Source organism: Vanessa tameamea, chromosome 22, assembly GCF_037043105.1.
Source record: "Vanessa tameamea isolate UH-Manoa-2023 chromosome 22, ilVanTame1 primary haplotype, whole genome shotgun sequence".
Classification (NCBI taxonomy): domain Eukaryota; kingdom Metazoa; phylum Arthropoda; class Insecta; order Lepidoptera; family Nymphalidae; genus Vanessa; species Vanessa tameamea.
The window spans coordinates 5,629,975-5,648,611 of NC_087330.1; positions in this window are offsets into that span (position 1 = coordinate 5,629,975).

An 18,637-nucleotide genomic window follows, 5' to 3' on the forward strand; every position below is an offset into this window, starting at 1 on the left:
GGATTATTTTTCTACTAAGTCGCTTACAAATTATTTAATTCCACCACAAATATCTCTGTTTCATCAAAATTATTCGTTGTTTGTAGTATAAAAACACAGTGGAAAATAATTATATGTTTGATATATTTTTTATATGTGATTATAGAGTGGAATATTATGGTATCACTGGAATAGTATGATAGAAATAAATTTCATGATAACGCTCAGCAACTTTGTCACAAGCAATTTGAAAAGGATTAAGCGCAATGCGGCACGGTCGTTCGATTCATATATGAAAAAATAATGTCAGTTTATACGTACTTAAAATAGTTATATACTGCTATATAAATATGTTTATATATATTAATTTACAATACGTTATGTTCGATAGACTTTGTCGTGTTTTTTTAATTAATTTCTTTTTATTATTGATCGTTATTTAGATTTATTTTTAATGATTATAATTTTAATCTTTTATTGCGGAATTACGAAATATTTTCGCTAGATTGAATAAGATAGTTTGTTGCGTAATACTTTTTTAAAGTTTTGTTACTAAAAATGTATTGCTAGTACGGTATAAATGTTATATATCACAAGTCTCTATATATAACAACACATCGATAATAATATATGTTTCTATTATATACACGATTTTTTTAATCTGTTTTATGTATTTTACTATCTTAGATAATTTACAAGTATTGTTTCATAAATATATATAATAGAATCGTGTGCGTATGAATGTAATATTGTAAACTATATAACTCGCGTTGTTGTAGTTTCCATTCTATATATAGATATGTACTGATTGTATATTTTTTCGATTTTACAATTTGTTTGATGATATTAAGTTAAAAAATTGAATATTAAAATGCAATGCAAGTCAGAAACAAACGTAGCTTTAAAATCTTTTTTTACATAGTAATCAGGTTCCATAAAAGCAAACATTTATTTACTTCATATCTGATATCGGAATTGTATATGGAAATTACATTCGTCTTATAATTGCTAAGTTAGAAATTGTATTTTTTTATAAAAGAAATCTGGAATACTAGATTAGATCTAGATAATAAACCATTGTATGTCATTCGCTCTAGTTTTTTTAAAGTTTTTATATTTATTTAAATGCAGATAATAACTGTCATTATCATTAGTTGTTTCATTTGAGCCGTTCTATTTTCAAATATTTTTACTATTTATAAAATTGAGGGTAACGCATATTAAAAAAATAAAATATTTAAATATAATTATGCTAAAATATTCTACTTATTTCGATTGCTATGTCAGATTACTATGAGAATTCTGTAATAATATTCCATACATAAGTATAACTATATTTATATGGCTTTTAAAAAGTAAAGGCTATATTGTGTTTAGGATGTTTAATTTAGAAAATATTTTTTTTATTTTAAACAATTAATGTTGGGAACACATGATTTGTAATCAAGTCGTTAAGATGAGTTTTAGTATGGACTGCCAATTCATTATCATTATAAAATAACAGAGTCACACCTAAATAACAAAATAATGTTATTAGTGCATTCTACTTACAAAAACTTATAGAGAAACGTTATAACTTTAAAAATTATGTAGTATTAATAGACGTCGAAATAAATAACACATACATTTCAAGCGTTTCATTAACACTAATTGCCATTTACCCTTTCGAATATTTACCGATAATTTTGGAATTATTTATAAACGATTTAAATAAAGGCACGTGACAAAAAATATGGGGGCGTTTGCGTAGGTGGATTAACGTAGTTCAGTTGTATAAATCGGATCAAACGTATTTATATATACTAATATTATAAATGTGTTTCTGTCTGCCTGTTCTTTTATGGCCAAGTTATTGAACCGATTGTGATGAAATTTGGTATGAAGCAACCTTGAACCTTAAGGAAGGATATATACTACTTTTTACAAACAAAATCTGACGACCAACCCCCAAAACGGGAGCGAAGCCGAAGGCGACACCTAGTATATAATATCTTTAAATAACATTGTTGGAAAATTAAATATTACCCGACCCGAATTCGGAAATATATTTTTTGTCCTCAGAGTGTATATTATGCTAGCTCTACATGGTTTAACAACGTCACGTAAGTCCAGCGAGGCCAGCCTTTAGCTTTAAACGACAGAAGTTACCCATATACATTTAACATTAAATATCACCATCGATATCCAGTTCTACACGAATAAATGATTTCGTTAGAGAAATTCAAATCAAATCGAAATTTACTTTTATTCAAGTAGGCTTTTACAAGTATTATGAAAGCTTTGTAAAGTAAAAATTATCTGTAGAATTTTATCAAAGATAATACAGGCTGTATATATGTATAGCCCAAATAAAATTAGAAAACTCCTTATACTATATGCATAAACGTATTATTGTATATTTATTTTAATTAGTCGTTTTCAACCTCAATGACATAATAACTAAGGTACTAATGACCACAACTAAAACCTTTTTAATAACCAATATACCAAAATGTATGAGGTTCAAGGCATCAGATAAAATAATTGAGATCTTTTTCGAATTACCATTAAATTGAGACCATAAAAAGCTTTTTGCATATTTAGGGTTCTGCAGTTATTTTTTTAAAAGATTTTTCAAATCAATTTTGACACGAAATAAAATAGCGTTTAATGTTAAATTATATGGTTACAGTTTTTTCTATATATTTAAGAATATAAAGTACGTGTGTCGTTTTAAAACACTGAACGAACCTTTAAAGCAATTTCTTACGTGATTGACTTTTACCTCGAATAAAAAATACAGAATTTAAAATGATTAATATAAATATGACTTAATATTATTTATTGTGTGATTGTATTAATAAGTAATTCAATTAGGTAACAGATGCAATATTCACTTTTATTTTAATAAGGTAACTTGACTTGCTTGATAAAGTTTTTTTTTTTTTGTTTAATTATTTAAAGTGATTTGGTTATTAATTGAGAAAAATTTTTTTGCTTTACAAATATATGTATGTTTATTGGGGTTTCATTTTGAAATGAAAAATCAAATATGAACTGTTAAAACATTTCTTGTTACTGTAGATGTTACTCAACAAGTAATAAATAATTGCAACACAGAGATTAACACACTATTCAATGATATCATTTATTTGTAAATAATTATGATACGATATCTTAACGAAGGCATTTTATTACTTGCTTTTGATTAATATCAATTATTTTGTTTTGAATATCATTTGAGTTAAGCCATGGGTTAGCTTGTATGAGTACTAAAATTAATACTAAGCGAATTCATAATTTCAATTTTTTTTATGTGATAGGCGGCTAACGAGCAGCAGGCTCATCTGATGGAAAGTGACTTTCACCGGCCATGGACATCTGCAACACCAGGGGGCTTGCAGGTCCGTTGCCGGCCTTTAAGGAAGGAGTACGGTCTTTTCTTGAAGGTTCCCAAGTCGTATCGGTTCGGAAAAACCACCGGCGAAAGCTGATTCCACAGAGTGTAAGTGGTCACCACCGCCCATAGACAGTGGCGTTGTAAGAAATATTAACCATTCTTTACATCACCAATGCGCCTCCAACCTTGGGAACTGTTACGTCCCTTGTGCCTGTAGTTACACTGGCTCACTCACCCTTCAAACCGGAACACAACAATACTGAGTACTGCTGTTTGGCGGTTGAATATCTGATGAGTGGGTGGTACCTACCCAGACGGGCTTGCACAAAACCCTACCACCAAGTAAGTAAGCCCTATCACCATCACAAGATTTATAATATATGTTTATACAAAATAATTACATTTTTAAAATAATGCCTTTTCTATAAAGTAAACCACTAAAACAACATAAAAAATACGAATAAGTATGTGCGGAATTCACATACCTAATGTAAATAGGAGATAAGAAATGCATTTCAAAAGGAACCTGCATGTTAGTCTCATTCGTTGATTACAAATTATCTTATTAAGAAAACATTTAATCCAAGTAAAATCCCGTAGCCAACTTAAAAAAGGGGGAATATTTTTAAATTGTATTGATTAATGATTAATTCACGCGGTCCCCTTTGATTATTTCATTTAAAATTCTTTATAAACGAAACGAAATGCGTTGAGTATTTTAAATGTGAATCGAGTAAGTGCCGTATCACTTTTTTAAGTAACTCATTTTGTATGTATATAAATGTAATCTGCAATCATGTGACCTTCTTGAATATTTATTTCGTTATATTTTATATACTTTTTTTAATGCTTGTGTTCGTTTTATTTGCGGATCTCGTTCCTAACACTTCTTAAATCATTGCATGAAATAAACGGAAAGGAGCGTTTATACACAGAGAAGCTTAATAACTTCCTATTGACCCAACTAGAGATCTTTTGACTTATAGTCTAGGTACTACACTAACGAATCAGCAATGATAACAGCCTGAGATTTTAAAGCGATTGTAATATTAGACGACCTCCGTGGTCGAGTAGTGTGTACACCGGTTTTCATGGGCACGCCACTCCGAAGTCCCGGGTTCGATTCCCGGTCGAGTCGACGTGGAAAAAGTTAATTAGTTTTCTATCTTGTCTTGGGTCTGGGTGTTTGTAGTACCGTCGTTATTTATGTACATACATATATATATATATATATATATATATATATATATATATATATATGCTTTAGCTACTTACATTGGGATCAGAGTAATGTATGTGATGTTGTCCAATATTTATTTATTATTAAAACCGTAGAGGTAGCTCGTGAGATGTTTAAGGATATTTGACGCCGATAAAGTCGCGGAGAACAGCTACATTGACAGTTGGGGTCATTATAATTAACAACTGCGGAGATTATCATCTTAGTTTGTTTTTTTGTTGCGCTTTCACGTCTTAGCTAATATGTAAAATGTGTAAAAATTATGCATGCACTTTGTTTACGCAGAAATGGACACCTCCAAAACGCGGACGAATCCGCGCGTGGAAACTATTAAAATATTACAACGAATTTACCGAACCTTACCGAAGTCAACTTAATTATGTTACGTACTAAAGATAAATACGAACGTGACGTGTCTAAATTAATAAACTAAATTATATATCAAACGATAAAAGGCAAGTTTCGTTTTCAATAAGACCAAGATTTTGCATAATACCTACGTTTGTCGGTTACTTTATGTGCATGAACTGGGTTAATTAATATATACGTATTGAGATAATCTTAAACGCTTTAGTAGCTGTGATCTCGACGTATTAAGACACCGGACTGTAGTAATAGAATCAAATAGTTATGTTCAAATAAAATTAAATAGAATAAATGTACGGAATCACAGTTTGAGATCATTCAATGTTTAGATCGATACAGTTTTTTTATGTAATAACCACCGTCCATAGACATTGGTCCTGAAAGAAATGTTAACCATTCCATGCATCACGCCAATGCGCCATCAACCTTGGGAGCTATGATGTTAAGTCTCTTACTCCTGTTACATTGGCTCACTCACTCTTTAACCGGGTGGCACCTATCGAAACAGGCTTGTACCAAATAAAATTAATTTGAAAATGGTAAATTTTACACTACATTGTACATGTGTGTACAACCCCATCCGAATTATTTCATACAAACGTTACATTCCATTTTTACTTAACGCTATCGAGATATACTTGACAATTTTGGCGAAGATTAATCCTATCATCACAAAGCAGTCGCTTTAAAATATTCGTCGAATAGTAAAAAAATAATAATTATACGTTAACCCATAACATAATAAATGACGATCGATACTATAAACTATATAAATTTCATATACAAACTCAGATTTAACAATCAAACAGTGTATATATTTTTATTATAAAATCGACTAACTAATCTATTTAAAGCTAACATGACTGGTAATTACTACTGAATAATAATGTTTTAGTATAAATTCATTCGAAATCTCTTCTATAATATCCGATACGATATCGGTGCCAAATTCGAATTACTTGAAAATCGTACGATAATATCGAGTACTCTTTACACAGTTACGACATTGCTTCGATTTCATCATCAAACGCTATCGCGAAATAACCATGTATGAAAGTATTCATAAAAAAATACTTATTACATATTTTTTCATACAGTTTTTTATTTTTTTATTTTGTAAGTTTTGAAAACTTTGTTTGTTCCGTTGGATGTTTTATTTTGTAACACAGGTATGTTAAATAAATTAACTGAAAATGAATGAAAATATAAAAACTGAATTATTTTATAAAAGATATTATACATTAGTATTATTGTAGTACTATATAAGTTTTAATTCAATAATATATTCATGAAGTTTATAAACCTTATATTGAAGTATATTATGCTTTGCGCCTAACATCATTAAGATCATAAAGATTGGACGCCTACGTTAAACGTCATAAGAATGAAGTTGGTCTCAAGTCTGAGATTCAATCAGCTGATGGTAGAAGCAAGCAAACTGAGATAGCATATGAATTTCAAAATAAGATATTTAAGACGATAATGAGATTTGATGTCAGAGCTCAGTAGTAGATGACGAAATACTTGGTTGAGCTAACATTTATAATAATTTGTCTTATCCTATATAAGACATAAAAATGTTCCATAAAAAATAAAACTTTTAACTAACCACAATGTAATAAAATAAATACTATTTTTTAATAATAGTTTTTTTTATTTGATTAATATCGTTATATTTATTTATGTGGTGTTTGTTTATTTTTGGATTCTCATATTATTTTATCATCTGAAAGACTGACTGATGCATTTTATTGTGATTTAAAAAAATGTTTTTTTTTTTTTACATGAGTTCTTTTATTTGAATTAATTATTCAGTTCCACGTTTGTTTCTTATGTTAAGAACTATTTGCTTTTATAACTGAATTGTAATTACGTGTTCATACTCATTTATTACCAGCAAGTTGTGTTCGCTTTTGAATAATTTGACATTATTATGTGCATGTTTTAATTTTAATAAATGAAAAATACAAACAATAATGTATGTGTATACATTATTGTGTGTATTTTATATGTTATATTATATATTTTGTATACATATGTGAGAATCGCTCGCGAACCAATTAAAGAAATAGTTAATATGATTGGTGGATGACGTTCATCAAATATTATTAAGGTTATCTTGACTGAAGTTTAGTTGCAGCGGCTAATCTCAAAGTCTATTCCCCTGCGCAAACTAAGTGTGTGCAAAAACACAGATGCACAATCTATTTACTCACTCTCAAACGAACGTAGACAGATGAGGTCCAGGACGAAAGTGAGCGTTTCGCTGCCAAGCCTATTATTGAGAATTACTTGACAGAAGCTTACTTACTTATAAATAATCTAATCTTGAATTGACCTTAGTATCTTATATTATAATTTGCCCTAAAATATGGTCACTAGACAACATGGCAGTTGCGAACAGTATCTCAACAACATTTACCACATTTGTAATGAGTTTGTCAGTACGACAATATTCCATCGTGAAGTGCGAAGAAAAGTCAGGAGCTATTAATAGTACTATCGGAGCAATAACTTAACGTGCTTATGACAAATTCATTAATACACGAACAGATAGCAATGAATATATTTATAATTTCACGCTAACACACAAATTATGTTGAGTAAATACTGTTCAATTGAAATATTAATTATTTAGTTTGAAATATCATTAGTAATGCTTTAACCTCGGCTTTGTTTGTGAGAAAATAATTAATATGTGAGGAACAAAAAGATACACTAAAAAACATAGCACGATAACTTTGTTTTTTTTTCAGCATAGGTATGTATATGAAATAGGGATGGGAGGTAAGTGGACCACTTATTGGTATGCAGTCGTCTCCGCCTATAAACTCCAACTCCAACTTGATACAACAAGAAATATTAATCAATCACTACTTAGCCAACGCAAAACTAACTATAGGATCTCAGAGTTATGAGATTTTATGTGCTTGTAATGACACTAACTCACCCACTGTTTAAAACTGTCTGTTGACGTTAAATCTTTACCCAAAATAGGTGAAGTGATAATAAATAAATAATAAATAAATATTGGACAACATCACATACATTACTCTGATCCCAATGTAAGTAGCTAAAGCACTTGTGTTATGGAAAACCAGAAGTACCAGAAGAACCAGAACAATTTAAGCACATGAAATTCAGGTCTGTTCGCCTGGATAGTAACTCGCAAGATTCAGGAGTTCTAACCACTGGGCCATCCAGACATCGACAATGACCCTCAAGATTTATCTTATAAAAATAATTTATTTTTTGCACAAAATTGGTATTTTATATTACGAATTTTGTAGTTAAATTAGCCATACGTTGAGACTTCACAAGAGAAAAATAAAAATTTTAAAAATACTACGGAACCTTCAGAATACACTCGAACTTGCCTAGATTTTAGTTTCTGATATATTACACAGAAATGCCTATGGCGTAGATATCTAAAGCATTTTAATACACAAATTATCCTTCGATAACGCAAATACCTATCACTGTGGTATTATCTTACGATCGTGACTTGAGGACAGCTGCCCACTAAAAGCGAGGCGATGAATATAATACTTATCTCTTATATTTAAAAGCGCAACAGGGTAAACTTCAAAGAAAGCGCCTTAAGGCTTTATTATGTTCATTATTTATTTCAGTGATTTAATGACTTAACTCTTAAAGAAAATAAAGAAAATATTTTTCTATCATTTAATATAATGACTGGCTCGTTGGTCTAGTGGCTAAGGCCACAGATCCCGTGGTCCTGCGTTCAAAACCTATCTCGGGCCTACAAAAAGATATTGGGTTTTTCTATAAATAATTTCTCACTAAAAGCTCGGAGTGTGGAAGTTGGAAGTGTGTACACTCTCGTGCCTCGGAAAGGACTTAAGCCGTTGTTCCTGCGCCTGAACTCTTACCGTTCGTATCAGATTTGCCATCCTATCGGATTATGAGAGTGAAGGTATCCACAATAATATGTCCTACGTATTTGACTGGTCTCCCTTTATATTGACCGCTGTGGCTGAAATCGGTCAAGACGACATCATCATCGTTATCATCAATATAATACATGGCATAGGATTTTTCCCCAATATAACCACATAATAACCACAGTATTTATTGAAACGATTTAAAAAAAAACACATATACATGACTGATATAGATATAGAGATATGGCATTTATGTATTCATAAGTAGAGTTGCTTTTACCTAGTTACAATGTTGTGCAACATCAATTATCGTACACTATAAATTATATTATAGCTCTTTAATAGCTTATAATTACTGACTTTAAGTGGATAGTTGCCTAAACGGATGGTTCAGTTTTTGCTCGAAAGCAATTTACACTGAACTTTATCGATATAAATCTTTGGAAGTTGAGTGTTGCAACCGAACTAATCTATCGTTTGACGATGTATTTTAATCAAAATCTGTTTATATAACCAATTAAGCATTTCTAAATGTGACTTTTAGTAACTTGTAACGACTAACGAGATAACAGACAACATAGTTAGAATTCATGCACAATAATAGTTAATAGTAGTAACAGTCTATACCGTAAGGCGTGTGTATTTGTGTGTGTGTGTGCGTTCCGTATTTTTGGGAGATTGTTCAGATCTTTTTCTACTGTAGTACTGCATACATATATGGTTATTGACAGTAATGATACAGAATCAAAATGCTATATAATCCCAGATTTGTTAAGGTACTTAAGCAAGTATATCACGAGATATTTTTTTTAAACTTCAGATTGCAAAAAAGTTGGCACTATTAGAATTATCCAATCCAATCGAATACGATCCACGTACTCTATCCACCAGAACCAGACCTTTACGCCTCTTTTATAAAGGGAATAGAAACAAAACCTAATTAAGAATTTAAAAAAAAAAAGATTCATTTATCAAAATGTAAGTATCAAATGATAATTCATTAAAACAGTTTTTTTTACTAGCGATCAATAAACATAAATCAAGTTGAACTCGCCCTACTTATTTAAATTAACTATTGTTATTTGTGACCGTCATATATATATTTGAAATACAAATAACAGTTTTATATTGTAAAACATATATTCTTGTGTGAAAATTAACATATATATACAAGCTGAACGTTTTATATGGTAATATATTTTTATGTCTACATTCTTGACTAATCAATTCAGAACACTTTAATTCGGTGGTACCCTTTGTGGCAAGCCGCCTGGATATATAACAGTCACTAATCACATATACTTCGGCTAAAAAGCAATATCTTAGTATGGTTGTGTTCTGGTTTGAAAGGTAAGTATTACACAGGTACAAGGGACTTGACATCTTGTTCCCAAGGTTGAAGGCGCATGGGCGATATAAGGAATTGTTCATATTTCGAATTAATAGTTGCAAAGTATCCTCAACTGCGTCCCCGGTCGGAGTATTTCTTATCAACTACTTACCACCAGATGACAATATATTTTTTAAATTAAATAGATCTATTTTTATTATATTTTACATTCATACATTAGACACATTAGAAGCCTGTAAATTTCCCATTGCTGGGCTTAGACCTGCTCTCCCTTTGAGGAGAAGGTTTGGAGCATATTCCACCACGTTGCTCCAATGCGGGTTGGTAGAATAAACATGTGGCAGATTTTCTATGAAATTAGACACCTCATGATGTTTTCTTACACCGCCGAGCACGAGATGAATTATAAACACAAATTAAGCACATGAAAATTCAGTGGTGCTTGCCTGGGCTTCACCTCGTAATCATCGGTTAAGATGCACGCGTTCTAATCACTGGGCCATCTCAGCTCTTCATGTTGACTTTGATATATTAGAATTCTAAATGTATATTTACATGTATAATTATATTAAATAGGTACTTATGTATATTTTGTTAGTACACTAAATGGCTTGGTTTATGAATTAAAACTCCAATCTTATATATATTTAGTATGCCACTTTCACTGGTGGTCGGGATTTATGCAAGCTAGTTTGGGTTGCTACCACCCACTCAGTAATTTTACCACCAAACAGCAATACTTTATAAATTAAAAGTTATGATTTTCATTGTTTATTACAAATACTGCAGCTGGTTAGTATATTAAATTAATATTTAAATAATTGAATATTTTCCGAAGAATAAATACGTGTTTGTAATATTTTTGCGTAGGATTTCACTTTCTTTAGGATTTTACACTACAATCGGCGGAAACGACGTCGCCCCACTTGTCAAAACTGCGTGACAGCTTTGCGAAACTTCGAGGGACACACTGCTACAACTATGTGCCTTACGAACTCATTTATTTAAAATAAATATATAACCGGATATATGTAAGGGGTGTTAGTTATTATATATCATATATGCATATTATATTCAGATGATAAGCAGTTGTTTAAAAAATGACGAACGATCCTTATATGTTTTTACGATAAGTACATATATAAATGATCAATGAAAAGAAATGCTTATTAATTTCTATATCATACACGTAAAACTTTTTTACTATGTGACCATTTGTGAATTGTCAGTTTGAAATGCATAGTAACGTCGCATACAATTTTGCGCCGTTCGTGTCTCTCTAAACGAAGACTAGATGATTTGTAAATTATTTAAGTTCACTTGGAATATCATACGAGAGTATTGTGAAGAGGTAATTTTTGTTTGATTTTTTCTCTCTATATATGTAACTATCAATGTATTAAGAAATAAATTATAGTTTCAGTAATGTCTAAATTACTAAATAATAAATGTCATATAATATATTGCTTATTATTTGGTATTCGAATTAATATGCTGTCAAGTGCGAATCGATTGGTCAATGTGTATATCTCATTGGTTAAAAATATAAAATATCTAGAATATCAGTCAAGAAATTCATTAGGCTATTGTTATAAATATAAATCTTCACGAGCAAACCAAATAAAACATTTAATTTAATATTGATTATTATTTAAAAAAATGTATTAAAATTAATATTATTTAATGTATGTAATGACCGTGTGTAGGACTGACCGGAGATGCGCAAAATGCATCTGAGTTCCAGCGACGTGTGACGCTGACGCAATGATAACCACGCAAATTGTGTACGTGTATGTGTATTGCGATACGATTGAAAAATATTGACCAATCTGAAGTCACGAGCTTGCATATAATTATATAAATCTGAGGCTCGTGACTCTAAATAATATACAATGTTATTGCAAAAATATTTACAACTCAAGTTAGATGGAAATTCGTATATACAACCTACGACTCCTTTGTAAATAAAACTTACATTATTTTTTTTATTAAACATGTTATAAACTTTACTTTTAAATTTAATACGTGACTACGCATCTGCCTTTAGTAAGCAAAACAAATGTAAAATAAATTCATCGTTTTACTAAACTTACTAATTTTTAATATCTCTGTAATAGAAATGTTCGTAACTATTCGTTAAGTATAAACTTCGATATGAGTGTTTTAATTAATTTTAATAAACAAAGTATATTATATATATAGTATATTATATCATTCATTGTGATATTTTCTGTTTTCTTTCTTAGTATTGTATAATATTTCTTGTTATACTTACGAAAATCGTTAAAAGGCTTCAAATTAGAAATGAATTTAAACTTGTATCGAATTAAAGTAATTGTCTCAAAGCGTTGAAACACAAATTACATTAAAACAGAGCGCGAAGTTACAAATTACTTTAGTTAATATACCAGTGAAGTCATCATGGTAACCAAAATATCAAACACAGTTTTTTGATGGCTTTACGTTACTAATATTTCAAGTCTTTGCTAGGCTAGGAAAGGAATTAATCATTTTTTACTTTATATACCAGCGCTTGACTAACATATCACTTGATGGAAAGCCCTTTATTAGTCTTAGGATGAAACAGGATTGATTAGAAAATATAGATCCACTCTAACCGTACCGTTTTTTTTTTAATGTTATAGGGGGCAAACGAGCAGGAGGCTCACGTGATGGAAATCGAATACCACCGCCCATGAACATCTGCAACACCGGGGGACTTGCAGGTGCGTTTCAGGCCTTTAAGGAATGAGTAAGTTATTCTCTTGAAGGTTAAAGGACGGAAAAACCGTCGGCGAAAGTTGGTTCCACAGAGTGGTTGTGCGAGGCAGGAAATGTTTTTACCGTAACCTTCCTTATGATTTATGAATAGTTGGGTACCTTAGGTAAAAACGATTTACATCAAAATCAAAATACGAGTCTACTTGATTCAATCAGGCTTTGAGTCACTCTTGAATCATAATTTTAAATAATTGTAATAAACGTAAAACTACCATCGATTCAGAACGTAGATTGTACCGAGAACAACCGCCAAAAAAATCAGCAGTTACTCTTTTCCAAGATTTAAAATACACATTTATGTCAGTTAAATACGATATATATAATATATACTGCCTGAAAGTCAACAAGTATAAGCACCATGCTTTTTTATCATCTGTGTAATCTTATATTGAATTTGCCTTATTGATTAATGTTTTTTTTTGGTTTCATTTATGTCCTCATTTCATTTATTAGAAGTTTTTCCTGCATTCATTTTCCACCAGAGTACGAGTATGACGTCAAGAGTTTATAGCATTTGTTTCACTAAACAAAACTAAAAAAAAAAACAAAAAATACTCATAAAATACTACTATAGGGTAGCAGCTCATTTCTACTTTGAAACCTGCTTATAATAAAAAAATTAAGGCATGCTAATATAATAGCAAAAACAAACACAATAACATTTAGTAAAAAATTACAGTTTTCATTAATTCTCATTCTATTTTAAATATATTTTTAAGGAATTGATAATTTTAATCATTGCATCAATCGGAATTGTAATTAATTCTAAATATTAATATTTTTTCTTTATCATAAAATAAATAAATTGATCGTACGTCAAAAAGTTTTCGTGCGAATCACGAACAAAAGAAGACCGACAAGGGTTTAGAGAACAATTTGCACAAATTCTAGAATATAAATTTTGTTATAACACATTCGAACTCGTGGGTTTATATTATTAAAGCAAATTATCTATAAAGGTAACCATCTCTATCGATTTATTGATCGGTATAGACTCGACGTTACAATGACTACATTTGATTGAACAATGACGAAATAAAAATGCCTTCTACAAACTGTTATTCATGCTAATGGATGTATTGTTTTCTATTTTTATACAAGTAATATAACGTGTATAAAATATATTAAAGTACGTCACGTAATATAAACTTAATTTTAAACATAATTTGTAAAAATATAGGTCGGTATATGTATGTGAAAATAAATTATATTGAGTCACTTTATTATGATTTGTTGTTACATGTTAAGTAAAAAGTATTACTTCTAAGAGTTGATTATTATTGTTTGTTATACGAGGTTTAAAAGTAATTCGAAGAAGTAAAAAAAAAAAATAAAAAAACAAAATTTTGGCAAAATATTTCTAGCTATTGTTGTTCAATTGAACGATTAAGCCCAAAAAATACAATAACAATACTGTCTTGAGGAACAAAATATCTTTAAAATACAGTCCATAACTTGGACTAGCATGGCGGATTAATCTCCTAATATCTCTTCTCCAAAAATAAGCCCTGTAATAATGATAATACTTATGCTCTCTTGACTGATTCTAACCATCGTCATTTTTAACGTAGAGCGGGAAATAGTTCTCAAGGGCATTTAGTCCTACTATAACAACACTGGCGCACTCTCTAATCCCGTACTAATAATTCGATGAGATGAAAATCCAGTGAGACCGAGATTAGGTCGAGTGAGTTCAGGCGCAGCACCGACGGCTTTACGTGCTGGCATTAGTATTTCATTGATTGAATGTTGCGGAGGCCTTGTTAATAATGGTATAATGACAATACCATGACCTAAATATCAGATTACGAGTTGAGATAATCGATTTATGTGTTACAAATAATCTTTGTAATTGAAAACAACTTTATTTATTACGATTTCATTAATGTCAATGTCGTATTATGTTTAACTAAATCGTTGTAGTTTTAATAGTTAAAAATGATTTACAAATTTTACTTTATAACATTCAGAGTTATAAATAATGGATATATTATGTTGCCCCTAGACACTGACAGAAGTATAAGAAGTTTCTTACATGGGTTTGGTCAATATACCACACACTTGCACGGTATTACAACGAACTCACTCATCCTTCAAACCGACGAGTACTTAAATTGATGGTACCCCTAACCCAGCTAGATATACAGGGTTCGTTTAAAATAGTAATCATTATGTTGCTTTAAATTTCATGATCGTTATATATGACTTAATGATATTTTTATGGCGCTATGATTTTCTTGAAGGCGTTTTCATGCTAAATGTTTAGGTTATACTTTGATTCTACATTAAAATTCCACAGCTGACTTTTGAAAGACATTTTATTGTATTATTTAACAGTTTTTATTTTTAACTTTAATTTAATGAATACGATAATGTTCTCTTTCATTACATTATTTGTTTTACGTTATACAGTAAACATCTCAGTCGAGTTAATAAATTCTAAAAAGTACAAAACATAGCGATGTTGAATAAATTTTAGACCGGAATCTGCTCTAGTTCTCTAATCTTGAAGAATTTAAAGCGACGAGTGACAAATTTACAACGGCGTACAAACTTTTTTTCTGACTACAATTTGAACTACTTCTTGCTAGGGTATGTTCACACATGAACAAAGAAACTCGTTAGATGTAGAAAAACAGAATACCATAAAGGAAAATGAAAAAATAGTTTATTCTTTGAAAATATGTACAATTCTTAAGTTTACACTTCTTCCATAGTTAGTCATTGATACAATTTTTTTAAATAATGAATGTTTTAAGAACAAGAATAAGTCAAATTAAATAATAAAAATAAATGTTTGCAAGTGTGTGTAATCATGACAGGCTTACGACTATGTACGTAATTGATATATGATTTTCAGTGTCTTCTAAGCAGCTAACAGCTATACATTGTATTGCTGGATGGTTCTGCTCAATGCACACACACAAATATACCCTGCTTTTCTAAATTTGATTAAAAGAAAATGTGATTTTATATAAATATACAAAATGTTGATAATTTATATATTTAATTTGCGTCAACCGCGTCAGCCAGTTCGTAACCACGACAGATGCAGCTTTATCAAATGTGGAAACAAAGCAAAGCTACGTTTAGGTAAAGCTAAAGGTTGAAACCGAAAAAATATATAAAAAAATCTTACTCTTTAAAAACTTTACTGTAATAATTGTTTCCATTTATACAAGTAGTATTAAGCATTGTTAAATTTATAATATATAAATTATAATTTTACGCTGAATACGTTCTTATTTTGATACGTAATAAAGCGATATTCCTTTGCATGCCAAAGTTGCACGTGTGTACATCCAGAATGTTAACGATGTTTGGGATTCCCAGGATATGGAAAATGCATCGAATCGATTTAATTAACAACCGTCCTTTATCTGGTTTTGCGTTGCTTACATTTCATTTATTCAAAGTTATTTCATTTAGTAATTGAAATACAAAACCCTTAATTGCAATTTGATTCTTTAATTTCCACAACAAATTAGTCTGAAGATAAAATAAGATATTTAATTATTTCGGTACAAGATATTGAAGCACTGAAGAAACATTAATTATCAATCCCAAGAAACCCTCTACGTCTATTAGCAGACTTTTATATACATTTGGATTGAAATAAATAGTTTTAGGACGTAGGATTCATTTTCAGAAATTCAGAAATCCTGGAAATCAATTAAATTTCGTTCTAAGAGAACAGGAGACTTTATTCAGTGGACATTTATCTGCGTAGCCAATGGCGTAATGTTTCGTTATGTAATGCGGTCTCTAAATCAAAGTTGATTCCCTATAAAGAGGCCTGTACATGAATTTTAAACCTTTCTAAGCCTTCTCGCATTAATAACACTTTGAGCAATAAGACGTTTACTTAAAAATCATATATAAATATATATTCAAGTATGCTCGTACAAGGTACCCAATAAATATTTTTTTAAGATTAAATTCAATGTTGCCGTAAAGTTTTGGAATGTAGATTTTACTAAAAAGACTCCGCAAGATATTCAATAGTTACTCTATTCTAATAAATAAATGTCATAGGTATGTTAATAAATAAAATTTAATGACTTGGTTTTTACATAGAGGTAGGGTTTTTTACAACCCGTTTGCGTATGTTCGGTTCCACCCACTCATCAGATATTACCGTCAAACAGATTGCTGTTACCTATTACCGAAACATAATAACTAGTATTGACTATTTATTATGTTTCGGTTCGAAGGCAGAGTGAGGTAGTGTAACTACAGGCACCAGGAACACATCATCTTAGTTCCCAAGGTTGGTGGCGTATTGGCGATGTACAAAATACTCAATATTTGTCACAGCGTCTATGTTAATATGTCTGACTGCTCATTTACCCATCCTGCCTATATCATAAAAATATACATATTAATAATGTATGAAAATCAACAAATGCCTACCCTTTACTATCTTTTTTTTTTATGATATCGATAGGCGGACGAGCAAATGGGCCACCTGATGGTAAGTGGTTACAAATGCCCATAGACAATGGCGTTGTAAGAAATATTAACCATTCCTTACATCACCAATGCGCCACCAACCTTGGGAACTAAGATGTTACGTCCCTTGTGCCTGTAGTTACACTGGCTCACTCACCCTTCAAACCGGAACACAAAAATACTTCTGTTTAGCGGTAGAATATCTGATGAGTGGGTGGTACCTACCCAGACGGGCTTGCACAAAGCCCTACCACCAAGCATCATCGATATGAACAACATTTTATCGTGTAAACAAAATACATATATTAGAATGTGTGTCATATATAACAAGAATACAAATTAAGTAGAGAAATAAGTATAATTTATCAATTACTTCGATGTAAATGCTTCTTAGGAGACAAAATTTGATTAACATGAGTATTTTAGCATTTTATAAGCAGCGGTATCTTTGGAGTCGTTGATTTATTACCTAATGTTGTGATATTATAAATTAAAATATGACCAACGTCCAAACGTACCATTTGCTTATAAATTTATCTAATATAATATTTATAATGCTGCAATTTTAGAATGAAAACATTGGAATAACTTATATTTGACTTCAAGATATTACAAATTCTTAATTTATATGATTTCAACTGTAAAATATATAAACTAGAATTACTGCATATTCGTACATATTCGTGCAGCTTGGTGGTAGGGGTTTGTGTAAGCCCGTCTGGGTAAGTACCACTCAATCATCAGACATTCTGCCGCCAAGCAGCAATACTTGGTATTGTGTTACGGTTTGAAAGGTCATCTTAGTTTCCAAGGTTGGTGCATTGGCGATGTAAAGAATGGTTAATATTTCCAACAGCGCCAATGTCTATGGGCGGTGGTGACCACTTAACGTCAGGTGACCCACTTGCCGGACCGCCTACCTATTTGTATATCTCTTTGTTATAATAAACTTTATTATATATATATTGTAATATATTATATATACTTCAAGATTGTATGATCATGATTATAGATAGCACAGGTTTTTATATGATTCACTTTATTGTAACTCGCCGCTAGATGGCGCTACAGCACATCAAATTCTATTCCGTTCAACTGATCATGAATATTAGTATAAAAATGTACGCAGACAGTGCAGGTTTTGTTAATATAAATATAAATGGCTGTCGTGTCTAATTAATTAT